Raw genomic sequence first — 14,120 nt, forward strand, 5'->3', positions numbered from 1 at the left:
CAGCGTCACCCTTTTAACCAGGCCGTAACGGGGTCGGCCAAAGGAATCCTAGAGAAAGAGAATCCTCCTCTCCACTGCTCAACCAGGATGCCGACATAGGTCCGAAAATAGACAACTAAAGGGTACGCAAGAAAACTTTACGGCCAAGGCTGCGCAGACTTCGGCCTACTAGTATAAATACATTCAAAATTTACGAGGAGCACACAAAAAACCTCCATTGAAACCTAGGCAACCTGCGCAACTGGAAAGAAGAAACACTGGTGGTAGGAATTCACACCGGCGCAGTGAACCAGTTCCAGTCTTCTATATCGAAGTTTACCACGCCTAGTGTAATCCAGCGAAAACAACACAGCCTCAACCGAATGTTGCCTTTGTTTCATGAGCGCCAAAGACAGAAGTAATCTGTGCCAGAAGATTGTGCTCTTATGGAGGTACCTAAGTATACATACATACATACATACATAAATACAAACATACATACAAACATACTTTAGTACATACATACATACTTGCATACATACATCGTGATCTTGATCCTGCTGCCAAGTCTCGCTACATACACACATACATACAAGAAACAGACCTAGATACACCCACTCTTATGTTGTAACCCATCCACCCAGTGATACATTTGCTGTTTTTTCTTCGTTATTTCTTCCATTGGGTTTCTATGTCTGGTTCACACAGGATTCAGCGGAATATCCGATGTAGTATCATCGAAGAGGATCGATTCGGTCGCCCAGGAGCAACCCTGAGGTCGTCAATTAACATCATTGGTGGACTTGATATTTCGTTCAGCAGCAACGACAACCAGACGGCCGTGGCTGCGCTATCGCTATATAACTACGGTACCATGCAACACATGCATACATTTAAGATTCCCGTCAAAATAACCGTACCATACAAATCCGGCTTTTTGGCGTATCGAGAAGTCGAGCATTATGTCACGTTGCTGGAGACACTTAAGAAGGAACACCCCCAGTGGAAGCCACAGGTGCTTTTGGTGGATGGCAATGGAATTTTGCACCACAGAGGCTGTGGCTCAGCCAGCCATCTAGGAGTTGTGGCTGACGTGCCCACCATTGGTGTAGCCAAAAAACTTCTTATTCCAGCGGTTCAAGCCCGAAGTGAGCGACAATTCCGAGAAGTAAGTGAAGACTTCTCTATGTTCTTGCCCTGGAACATTCGTTAGGAATACTCGCATCTACTTCTTTATCTTTGCCGTGATGATGCCCATTTCGCACAGTATTGGCTGTAATTCATTATTATTCCTGTCGTGCAACTGAGCGAAATTTTCGTAGATGGAGGGGATAGCAAGTGAAAAGTACTTAGCTTAGGATTTGGTCCCAGTGATAATCATCTGTCCCTGTTGAAAGTTTAACACTTGCGTCTTTTTGACCCTTTTGGCATCCGCAGGACAATATCAAACACCTTTGCCAAAACAGAGGCACGGCTCCAGTGATTGGAAAGGGCAAGACCGGCATCATTGGAGTAGCCAGCGTCAACAAAGGTGGATCAACACCCGTCTATATTTCAGTGGGCCACAGAGTGTCTCTGAATACTGCAGTTAGAATAGTCCAGCAGTGCTATCGAGGCAATTGTAGAATTCCAGCTCCTATAGACAGTGCTGATCAAGAATCCCGGCAACAGATTGGTGCAAGAACGAGAGATACTCGCCCGCGTGTGAATGCCAAGCCTAGAGATCGCAACACTTACCACGGACCAGTGCAGCAGGTCGACATGGACACGTCTGGCGGCAAGGATTCCACGACTTCCACCACACATGACGTTCAGCAGGAGACTCCGAATACAGCTCCACTGAAGGCACAGCCATCAGATAACGCCCAAGGGACTCCTGGTTTCCCTGCTCGTCTACGTGGCAAAGCAGCTCACACCTCCCCAGACGACGAGGGCTTCACCTCGGCTACTGGAAAACATACATTGAAGCCCAAGCCATCAGCTAACGCCCAAGGGACTCCTGGTTTCCCTGCTCGTCTACGTGGCAAAGCAGCTCACACCTCCTCAGACGACGAGGGCTTCACCTCGGCTACTGGAAAACATACATTCAAGCCCAAGGCATCCCCGTCAGTGCAACACATCACCCGATCCACAGGTAACATGGGCTACGGAAGCATCAGCCACCAAGAGGGAGAGGCATTTGGAACGCATTGCAGCTACCCGCAGAGGAAGCGCTAGTGCAATCAAGGTAATTAATGGCTTAAGTTGTGTTTGCACTCTCATTACTCACCATTATGTATCATACAAGTTGCCAACTATACCAACAGGACACCCGTGGAAACCCTAATGAAATCCCATTTCATCCTAGCTCACAGCCCTCTAATTACTCCCTTTTATCGAACATCCACATAAATCCTAGCATCGCATCAGAGTCTGTCACACGATAAACTGCTGGAACTGTAAAGATAGGCTTCATTAGTTCATGCAGCCCTCGACATAAGATACACCACATCACTACCCCTCTCGAGGAATGCATTGGGAAATCCTGCGCGGTTACGTAGATACATTCTACGTAGATCGAAGTCAGAGCACGTCGAGAAACGCATCTTCTAGCTTGTATATACCGATATTAAGACGAACCTGTGTCATACATGTACTGGCCTCTAGTGCGTCGCCAAAGACAGTAAGAGCCTGAGGAGGCATACTGGTGTTCGAGGATGTATTGCTTTTCGAAGAAACTCAATTTCCATTGAATGTGTGAATTGTGAACTGTAATGTCTGGCCCAATACAACATGTACATCGTTGATGTTGAAATATTTCGCAGCGTGTATAATAATCACCTGTGGTTCACATGGTGTAGCCTCGTGCTCTCGAGTGTCCCTGGGTATCACTGACCATGCTGGTAATGTTTTCCTTTGGTCATTTTCTATTCTCTGCTTCAGCAAAAACTGGATGCTGCCACCCGTGATTCGTCTTCGAACAGCGACCCTGATGAGGTTCCTGTCGCTATGGGCAAGCGGAAGGCTACCCAAGCACCGCCAACCAGGGATAACCTTGATGATTATGTTCTTCTACACTTTGTCATGTGATAATTGTCAACTCGCTTGCTAGCCTTCCTACTTTGTTGTATCCCATTTATTTTAGTATTCCTGATGTTTGTCCATACCCCTGCTTGATGATTTAACTCCAGTTACTTTCATTGGCTACCTTTAATTCCGTACTCCACTGATGATAGGGACAGAAGATATATTTCTCGCCGGCCGAGCGGAGCGAGTGAGGTTAGAAATGATTTCTCGCGCAACAAAATTTTTTTTCTTGCGAATATGGAATCTGGTGTTTTCTCTTTTTGTTGCTGTTCTTTTTGCCTGACTTCTTCAGTCAGTTTTTTATGTCTCACCAGTGTCCCCACCCTCCCACGTTTCATGTCTGCCCGTCTTTTTCCCTTTCTTTCTTGGCTGTAGATATGTTGTGCCAGTTTAATGCTGCCATATTACCACTTGGGGTTATACACCCGGTCTTTTCCCTCATTCGTGCGTTCGTCGGCGCGAGGGTTTTTTTCCGGCTGGCTCGGTCCAGAGAAATTAATCTGACGGTCCCAAGTGGTGCAATGCAATCAATTTTCCTCCTAGGGTCTGTCTCCCTGTTGTTGCTCCTAGTTTCGTCTTCATTCCGGTTCACATCTGGCTACGGCCTACTACCCTCACTCTGTGTGCTCCTGCCTCTGTGGTCTGGGTCCATGTCCTTATGTCGGTGTATGTGGAGCGAGAACATCGGTTCTGGATTATAATATTCCTGTTACACTACTACTAGGATAAACATACATATCGAACAGGAAACTTACCTGTGGTTGCGTGATGTATGCAGCCTTCATTTTATCTACAGCTCTATTAAAGTTATTAACTCCTCGAGGGTTGTTAAAACCGAAAATGAATAGAAAATATGAAGTTCAAATCAGGTTCCAGATCCGTGACTGTCTCAAGTCGCCTTGTATGCTTTCGTACATGTCTAGTCTTACCCTTACAATTGGTAGAGGTTTGGTTTTCTGCAGAACAAGAGGTCAAACCGACATGTATGCATAACCGTACCTTGACCAGCGCTTTATCTGTTTGCCACAAATATGGCGCTTGTTTGACGCCTTGCTTGAAACTTCGGCTGTTGGAGGAATTTTGCACACCTTAGTTGATCTCACATGGATGCAGCTAATGGGATTTCGGTCTTTGACCACTTGGTGGTGGGTCTGATCTACTCACCTCCCACCGTTTAGGCGCTGCATCTGCGCCTTTGATCCTAGAGGGTGGTGGCATTCCCACGGCGGATGCGGAAAACTCGGCTTCCAGCCGAGTCTCACGCGAACCGTGAAATTTATTTTTAGTTGATCTCACCAGTACAGACTGTATATTGCCGAAATCCATAGTCTATTGCCAGTGAAAAGCACTAATTATTCCAGAGAACAATGTCTTAGAACTCAGCCATCTGAATTCTCCACCGAGCAAAAAAACGCGTTACATGTATACATTGTTTGTTTGTTTGAAGTTTTATTTTACATCGCAAACCAAACGGGCATTGATGCCCAATATTATGATGGCGATAGAATAAAAAGTGTGGCTCGATAAAGCTGCACTTGAGAAAATGAGAAAATAGTCAATAGGAAGTATTTGTACCGGTAATTACAAGTCAAAATCGAACGAAGTAACAATCAGAGAGAAATAGCAAGATGAGGTCCTATGCCAGAGGGAGGTGCTATTTGGCCATATTAACCGTAGAAAAACACTTTCAGCAATCCTTTAAACGAGGTTGGACTACGAGTGGACGTGAGTTCCTGTGGCAGGGTGTTCCAAAGCTTCACGGCAGAAACCAATGGTCGGCTGTCGCCAGATGTTCGCCGAGTTAGTGGAACAACGTATTTGCAATTGTCATTGCCACGGGTGTTACTGGGAGGTTGGAGGGCTACTCTATCTTTCAGAAGAGGGCTGATGCTGCTGGTGTGGACTAAGTGCATAAGCAAACGCAGTTTGCATTTGGCACGTTCAATTGCAGGGGTCAGTGCAAGCCGAGTGTATATGAGTGGTATGGGACGGGAAGGGCAGATTGGCTACGCAGCGAACACATCGCTTGTCGAGGACAGTGAGCTGGTGCCGCTGCTGAGCCTTAAGTGCTGAGAAGAACGCGTTTGATCCATTAAGCATGTCAGGAAGTATAAGGGCAGAATAGAAGAGGAGTGACTGGCGTTCAGATAGCGACGGATGGATGGTTCTCAGGGTGGTTAGCATGTGCGAAGTTTTACGTACTATGCTGGAGACCTGCGCGTCCCACCGAAGACAGGAATCGAAAGCGAACAGTGGTGGTCTGGGTGAGAGGCGTCCCGTTGCAGTTAAGGGGGCAGCCTACCCATAAATTTCATAATTATGGCATTCAATTGACCGTTACTTTGGTGTTTCTCAATGGATTTGAGTGAAATTTTGATCACACACTCCTGCCACTATGCTAGCCCTCAGGACATGATTTACAAGTTCTTGCGCCTCACTGACAGAATTTCCGGCATAGTGCCACGCTGTGCGAGCCACCCAGGAGCCAAACAAATGCATTTTCAATTTTTTTCACATTTTCGTGCTCATTCTGTTCGTGCGCGGGACTCATACCTAGTACAAGTCCAGAAGCAGCCATGGGTGATGGGGTAGGGCCCCTCAACGAGGCCCTGGAATCTGTCACAACGGAACGAGTGGGCGTTCTCTCACAAACTCCCACAGACCGAAGTCAATTTTTGAATTTTTTTAGGTTTAGGGTGTGCTACGAGGTCGTAAATTTGATACAACATCCAGTGCTGGGACCTCCACAGCAAAGAATTTCCACAGCGCTGCACACCAAATCCAGGATACCCTCAGAAACCGGCAAAGACTTCCACTCACGTTTCACGACTGCCTAGTACTGAATCCTACCTGACTTCTTGACACGACTCAAACTTGCCAAAGTCACTAAATCAACGTCAACTACAATAATCAAGCCACATATCTGAAACGTCACGAGGGTGCTGGCAAAAGTCCTGCTGCCCAATTCGTGGCTCAAAAACCTAATTTTTTGGACTTGGAGCAAAATTCTGCACACTTTCACGTGTTTCCATGATACGACAAGTTGCGTACGGTCTGCTCACATTCAAATACAGTGCTGCCAACAAATGACAGCGTGCAACAAAAATTATCTTTCCTTGCAAGGGCACATTTTCGGCCATAACTCTTGAACGGCCGGTCAGATTGGGACACAATTTTCAGAGAATTTGCAGCTATTCATGCTCTTTCAACTGACGTAGCACTCAATATGAATTTACAAATTCGATTTTTCAGCAAATTTTTGGATAGTCTGCCACCTTAACGTTGACTTCCAGGGTACCACGGCATGAACCCTCGAATGGCTAAGACCTGCGTCTTGTCAGGGTTTAAAACCAGGCCTTTCCCGTGTAGGTAGTCAGGCAAGTTTGACACAGCAACTGATAAGACTTGATTTAGGGTTGCTACGGATCCGCATGCAGTGTCAAGAAGGATGTCATCCGCAAACAGCTGGGAGTGTGCTGGGCTGGTGACGCTATGGACGTTCATGGTATATAGTGAAAACAGCAAAGGCAGTATGTAGCTGGTGGTTTGCTGACGACAGATAGCGGTCCATGGCCAAGGTCAGGGTATCTTCCGTGGAGTGTTGTGGCCGGTACGCAAACTGATTGGCAGGCAAAAGTGAATGGGTTTGTAAGAAGTCACACAGGCGTTTGTGGACTATCTTCTCCAAGATCTTCGATGCTTTTGGCAGCAAAGATATGGGACGGTAATTGCGAGATGCGTTCTTGTCACTAGACTTAAATAGGGGTCGAACATTTGCAATCTTCGGGGAGAAGGGCACCATTCCAGACGAAAGGGATGCATTAATTAATATGGATAGCGACGGGGCGAGGGCTGCTGGACGATGCTTCAGGATGAATGCCGGAATACTGTCGCCGCCCTCAGCTTTACGAGCATCGAGTATCACGAGGATGGTGAATATCGCCTCAACACTAGTGGCCTGGAATTCCCGCAAAGGATCCTCAACTGATGTAAAGTTCAATTCAAGGTGACAAAACAAATTAAAACCAAGTAGTTCGGCAATTTCTGTCAATGAAATGCCACCAAAGGCAAGTGGCACAAAAGTTGAAACATCTTCCTCTAGATTGCTTTGCAAAATGACAGTGACAGTGAAATGACTAGCTTTTTGTATAGCCTACTCTACAAGTAGGTATTGAATCTAATAACACGTCAGAGGCTGGGTGTTTGTGCCATAGGCACCGGCGGATAATGTCGGCATAATTATTGGCATAATTTGGTGGTTGAAAATTTGGAGCAAAATTTTGCATCCTCTCGGAGGTAGGAGCATAACTACACGATTTTACCACGGTTCTAGTATGTAGGCTATACAATTGTGTACAATGCGCCTGATCAGTGCTGGTGGTCTGCATGGCAAAGCGTTTGGAGGTCATGCAGATAGTATTTTGAATGAAAAGCAGGGTAGAAATCATGGCAATACAATATTGTATGCTCGAACTCGTCTTCTGCAAAGTTCTTTCTCACACTGGCACAGTACATGTAGGAGAAGATGCGAGTGAATCAGCCTTCATCAGGTATCCCGGGGCGGAAGGGATAGTGACGGGTAGTCCGCAAAACTACGTGAACATTTACCGGTACTCGTACATTACATTTGTACATTATGCATGTTACGAAGTCATGACCAGTCTGGATTTTAGCAGCCATGATATGACGGCAGGCTACGGATATTGCTCTTGTTCGGTCATGATGGAAGGAGAAGTGGAGCTACGGGCCAGATAAGCTGATTATTCGCAGGGTGAGGCCCAGGGTGACATCGGTTGGACGAGTATGATGATTACGAAGACAGTTGAACATGATAATTTTCCAAGGTAACTCAAACTAATTTGGCAATGAAATAATATTTTTACTGAAGTACAAAAGAAATCAAGTAATGAATAGAGGAAGTATTGTTTTCTCTTTTCCTTGTTGACCGCTTAGGCTCTTACATGTGTAATAGGTAGCCGAGTGGTAGGCGCGGTGATATCAACAATAATTACTTTTATTCTACTTTCAGGTACACACCTGAGATATAATCGTTCGTGAAAGATGAAGCGGCAAAATAAATAACTTTCTCTCCGGTGCTCACCTAGAGGCTGAATCCTTATTCTTCGAGTTAGCTTTCATTGCTATCCAATCTAATCTAATCTAATTAAAACAGGAAAAGCGCAGCTGCTTTTATGCAGCAAACGCCGTATGCTTATATGCGAAGATACACTAAAATTAATATACATAATGTTGCTCCGTATTGCTTCCGTATTGCTTCCGTATTACTTCCGTATTACTTCCGTATCAGCCAGGCAGGGATACTACACCCTCCCTTCCTACAAATAATCACGCCCTCGTGATTTTCAAAAGTAGGCAGGTGGGTGAATGTTCTGCCTGGGCCGGAGATTGTACGGAAGTGCAGGAGGAGGCGGAGCGGGGGGTTGGAGTTGAGGAGGAGGCGGAGCGGGGGGTTGGAGTTGAGGAGGAGGCGGAGCGGGGGGTGGGAGTTGCGGTAGTGGTGTATGTGCCGGGGTTGTGTGTATCTCGGGATCGTATGTCGGTGGTGTTGCAGGACGTAAATCTACGTCGGTTACTTGATGATATGGCTTCAGGCGATTTACGTAAACAATTGAAAGCCTCTGGCGATCCGACAATGAACGAATGCGGACTGTGACATCATCGATCACCTTCTGGATGACATATGGTCCTGTCCAGAATCGGTGAAACTTGGGGGACTCATTCTGAGGGACCACTGGTGAATGTAGGAGAACAAGCTGATCCTTCGTGAACTTCGGTGGCGGGCGAGATGTACCATCGTAACCCTTCTTCTGGTGCTGGTGTGATTTAAGGCCGTGCTGGCGGGCACGCTCAAAGGCAGCCTCAGTTGAAGTACGAATAGAAGAGACGAATTCAGGGTAAGATGGTGGTGGTGAGTTACGGGGTAAACCATACATCACATCGAGAGGCAGAACCGGATCATAACCAAACTGGAGGCGGAATGGAGAATAGCCAGTCGATGCATGTACACTAGTGCGGTATGCTAGCGCCGTGGGTTGGAGATGCAAGTCCCAGTCTCGGTGATCAGAGATGGATGTTGCAATCATAGCTTCTAGTGTCCGGTTGAATCTTTCAACCATGCCATCACTTTGTGGGTGGTAGGGTGTGGTTCTGGTCTTGGTGATATCAAGCATAGTGCATAGGCTTTGAAACAAGCGACTCTCAAACTGGGAACCTTGATCAGTGTGCAAGGCAGCGGGTGCACCATAGCGACAGATCCAACCATTGAAGAACAAACCAGCGACAGTAGAGGCGAGCATGTTGGGCATGGGGAAAATCTCAACCCACTTGGAGAAGTAATCCATTATGACTAATACGTACCGATTTCCTCGATCAGTGATAGGAAGGGGACCCATGATGTCCATGGCGACACGCTGGCTTGGATAGGATGATGTTTGCGATTGCAGAGGTGCTTTCGGTTTGGGCTGAGGTGCTTTCCGTTTTTGGCACTCCGGGCAGGTTCTAACACACTGTTCGATGTCATCAGCCATGTGGGGCCAGTAGAACCGTGTACGGGCCTTGTCGATGGTGCGGTTGACGCCAAGATGACCCGATCCAATACCGGCATGCAGCGATCTGACAACAGTAGGACGTTGTGACGCAGGCAGGACCAATTGAAGATACGAGGACAGATCATCAGTCGACTCATACCTTCTGTAGAGAACACCATCTTGGACAATGAGACGATTGAACTGCGTCCAGAGTCGGTGCACATCAGGATGAACAGCAGCTAACTCATCTGATCCCTTAGGTGGTCGTTGCTGTGACCTCACCCACTTCATCACTAGAGAAATCGAGGGATCCACAGCTTGGCTAGTGCGGAGGGAGGTAGACGGCAGCCAGGACGCTGACGGAGCAGGCTCACGAGTGCATTGGTCGAGCTCGCCTGTGGACAGAGAGACACCGCATGAACTCACAGCAGCAGGTGCAGCAGGCGGCAGACACATACTCTTGGCAGCAGGGGAAGAACACACATGTCCACACAATCTTGACAAACTATCGGCGTTGACATGCTGAGAGCCAGGGCGATGCCGAGTTTCATAGTCAAACGCTGATAACCGTTCTATCCAGCGTGCAACAATGCCATCCGGATTCTTGAATGAAGATAGCCAAAGGAGGGCTTTGTGATCAGTGCGGAGTAGGAATGTGGCGCCGAGCAAGTAGTGACGGAAATAGTGAGTGAATTCAATAACAGCCAGTAACTCACGCTTTGTCGTTGTGTAATTACGTTGACCAGAGGACAGTGTCTTACTTGCATAGGCGATGGGATGTTCTGCACCATCGGAGCCGATTTGTGAAAGGACCGCACCAATGGCATGATCACTAGCATCGGTATCCAGAATGAAGGACTTATTGGCATCAGGATAGGCAAGGACGGGTGCTGAGCTGAGGTGTTGGCGGAGCTGATCGAAGGCATTCTGTGCCTCGGGTGGCCAGGCGAATGTTGAGTGCTTCCTTGTTAGCGCATGCAGAGGTGTCGCAATCTTAGCAAAGTCATGGATGAATCTCCTGTAGTATGATGCAAAGCCGAGGAACTGGCGCACACCCGTGATGGACGTAGGTTGCTTCCAGGTGGAAACAGCCTTAATTTTGGCGAGATCAGGGCGAACACCATCAGCAGAGAACACATGACCAAGATATCCAACAGATGAGTTGACTAGAGAGCATTTAGACGGCTTCACTTTGAGGCGGGCCTCACGGAGACGGTCGAGGACAGAACGTAACCGTTGGAGGTGTTCCTTGAACGTCCTTGAGAAGACAATGATATCATCCAGATATACAAGACACGTGGATGGAATAAGATCTCCCAGAACAGCATTCATCAGGCGCTGAAACGTAGCAGGTGCATTGCATAAGCCGAAAGGCATGCAGGTCCACTCATAGAAGCCAAATGGAGTGACGAAGGCAGACTTACGCCGGGCATCTTTATCCATGCCGACTTGCCAGTAGCCAGAAGCGAGGTCAATAGTTGTGAAGTGATGGCTCAACCAGCTGCTGTACCAGCCGCCGCTGCTGTACCAGCCGCCGCTGCTCCGGCACCCGCCCGCCACGTGCACAACTGGGCCACCCCGGCCAAATACGCAGGTCGGCTAGATGACAACTGGTCGGCATGGTATGCCCAGTTTGAACAGGTTGCTGCGGTGAACCAGTGGACGCCGGCCGAGCAAACTCAATTCCTGGGGTTGTCCCTCACCGGGGACGCCCAGCTATTCTACCTGAGTCTCCCACAGGCGACCCGTCAAGGCGCTATCGCTAACCTCGCTCAGGCCCTAGAAGACCGTTTCGCTCCCGCTCAGCGTGCGGAACTACACCGGGCCGCCTTCAAAGCGTTGCGACAGGAGAAGGGACAGTCGGCCAGCGCTTACTGTGAGAAAGTAAGGGCGGCTGTCGCCCAATCCTATCCCAACATGGCCGCTGCGGACAGGGATGTCCTTGCAAAGGACCAGTTTCTTGCTGGTCTCGACTCCAGGTCGATTCGTGTCAGGGTCCGGGAACTAGCTCCGAATACCCTGGATGCTGCCCTACTCGCCGCCCTTCACCAACATTCCATCCTGCAGGCTGAAGAGCAGGAAACACCACCTCTTCCCGTGTGCGGAGTCACACAGGAAACGCAGCTAGAGGCAGTCGCTAAATCGCTGGAAGCCATCAGCGTTCGACTGGCTCGCCTCGAACAACGTGACGCCGGTCCAACCGCACAACCTCTCCACCAGCCACAACGCAGCCAGCTGCAACGCAGCCAGCCGAGGAGACCCATTACATGCTTCAATTGCGGTCGCTCTGGCCACTATGCCTCTGAGTGCCGCCAGCCCCGTCAGCCATCGGGAAACAGCCGTCCACAGCAGTCCTGAGTCCAACTGCTGTGCGTGATGCGCTTCGGACTCACCAGCCGGTTAGTTTACCAATAGGAGCCTATTTGTAAACTAACCGGATACCTTGGTATGGGGATACTCATGTACATGTTATTTTGTTGTACTTATGGCCACTTGCAACTTGCAAGTACGAAAAAAGCACAATTTCCTGAACTTTGAGGCTCCTTAAGTACAACAAAGTGAATGCACATGTATATCCCCGGGTGCTAAAGCATAATATGAGGATTTTACGACCATAATGCAAGAATCCATGAAAGCAAAATTCCTTGATTTCGCGAGAATAATCCGCCGGAGCCTATTGTGCACAGGTGTAGTTCTAGTAGTAGCAGAAGTGGGTTGCGCATATACATCAATAAACAAAGGGGTGTTGACGTCAGATCAAGGGGGCCTAGTAGAACGCACAATGTCCTTCTGCGAACCCATCGAAATCCGAGATTGATTTTACGCAATATTTCGCGTTTGGAAACATTTGTCCGCGGGTACCGGGCGCGGGCTGAGAAAAAGTCGTCTTCAAAAGGTTCTTTTGCGAGAATCCGCGATATGCGCATTGAAACAAAATGGCGTCACGATTTATTGAAAGTGGTATAGTTGGTACGAGGGTTCAAAACCATTAATTTTGAACTCCAAAGTGTTCGTCTTCTTTTTGACATGCTCACAACAGCTCGCAACAAACAAAAGCTAAGGACGATGGAAAGAGAGCATGCCAAAGAAGATGAAGGCTATACATGTACTTGTAGTTCAAATGGTTTTGAACACCTGTACTGTACAACCAAGTATGCCACTTTCAATAAATCGTGACGCCATTGGGTTTTAACACGCATGTGGCAGATTCTCGCAAAATAAACTTTTGAAGACGTCTTTTTCTCGCAAAAAAACCTTCTCCAGGTCACGCACGACCGGCCCGCGGCCCGCGCCCGGTACACGCGGGATTTAATGTTTTTCAATCGTGAAATTTTGCCCGAAATACCCAGATTTCGATGAGGGCGTAGAAGTACAATCATGTACTTATATGACTGTAGTCGTTGTTGATTTGACAGCATGCATGAAACAAGTTCTAAGGCGGAGAACACCGTCTTCGGAAACAGTGACCTTACAACAACCATCTAACACCATGACTGTACTAATAGTACTAAGCTCCCTTAATTAATCTGACGTGAACACCCCGTTGTTTATTGATGTGAATTAAGCTGTCGAAGTGCCTACGTCACGCTGCCTGAAAACCCGTAGTTACACGTGGTTACAATAGTATTATTACAAGGCCAAGTGGTGACAAACAAAAGTCGCGTTACCTGCGATTGTGGTGTTTCCCGTGGTAACAACATCACTTTGACTGGGGCGCTCTGGTGCAAGATCGCGATTTCAAATTTTGTTATACTTCAAGAAGTTTCGCCTTTGGTCTAAAGCCTTCTTGCAGTGTTTTCTTGCTGAGTGTTTACCAGCACTTGAGAGATACGAGTTTTGATTTTCGCTTGCCGCTGGACAAGGAAACGAGCCCCGAGTTGGTTGGTCTCAGAACTAAAAGAAATCAGCAATCGTTGCGATGGAAATAACGGAGACCGTGACCCATCATTGTTTCTTGGCCGGCTACTACATGTACATGTACATGTACATGTAAAGCCGAACGACAGCACAGGCACAGCAGTGGCCAAGCAAAAAAATCAGCTGCGCTTCTCCTTCTCTATAAAGCGAAAACTACAAGCTCGGCTACAAGTAGCAGTTTAATTTATTCCCGTAGCTATGCAGAAGACGTTACTTCAGTAACGTCTGGCGCTAGCCAGGGTCCACACAGCTTTAATTTGGTATTTGTTTGTGTGTTTGTGTCACGCCTGGCGCTATCCGTATCTGACGGCAAAAAAGCATAGGATGTTATAAATTTTTCAATTCTCCTTTTTTTTTCAGGCATATCCTGGGATTCGAACCCACACTATCGCCCCACATGCATTCCCCCATACACTTCGCATTCATACCCATTCTTCCAAGTTGCTTGACGTTATTATCTTGCGTTTGAAAGCCCTATTTGAATATTGCGGGCAGCTGTATGTGGCCAGCTGTGTTTGATGGTACGGTACGGTACGGGAGACGGTGTCGTATTACCCTCGATCGTACCTGTCCCGTACCTATCCCCTACCGTACCGTGCCGTCAAAGAC

This window comes from Sycon ciliatum, chromosome 3 (genome assembly GCF_964019385.1).
Source record: "Sycon ciliatum chromosome 3, ocSycCili1.1, whole genome shotgun sequence".
NCBI classification, from domain to species: domain Eukaryota; kingdom Metazoa; phylum Porifera; class Calcarea; order Leucosolenida; family Sycettidae; genus Sycon; species Sycon ciliatum.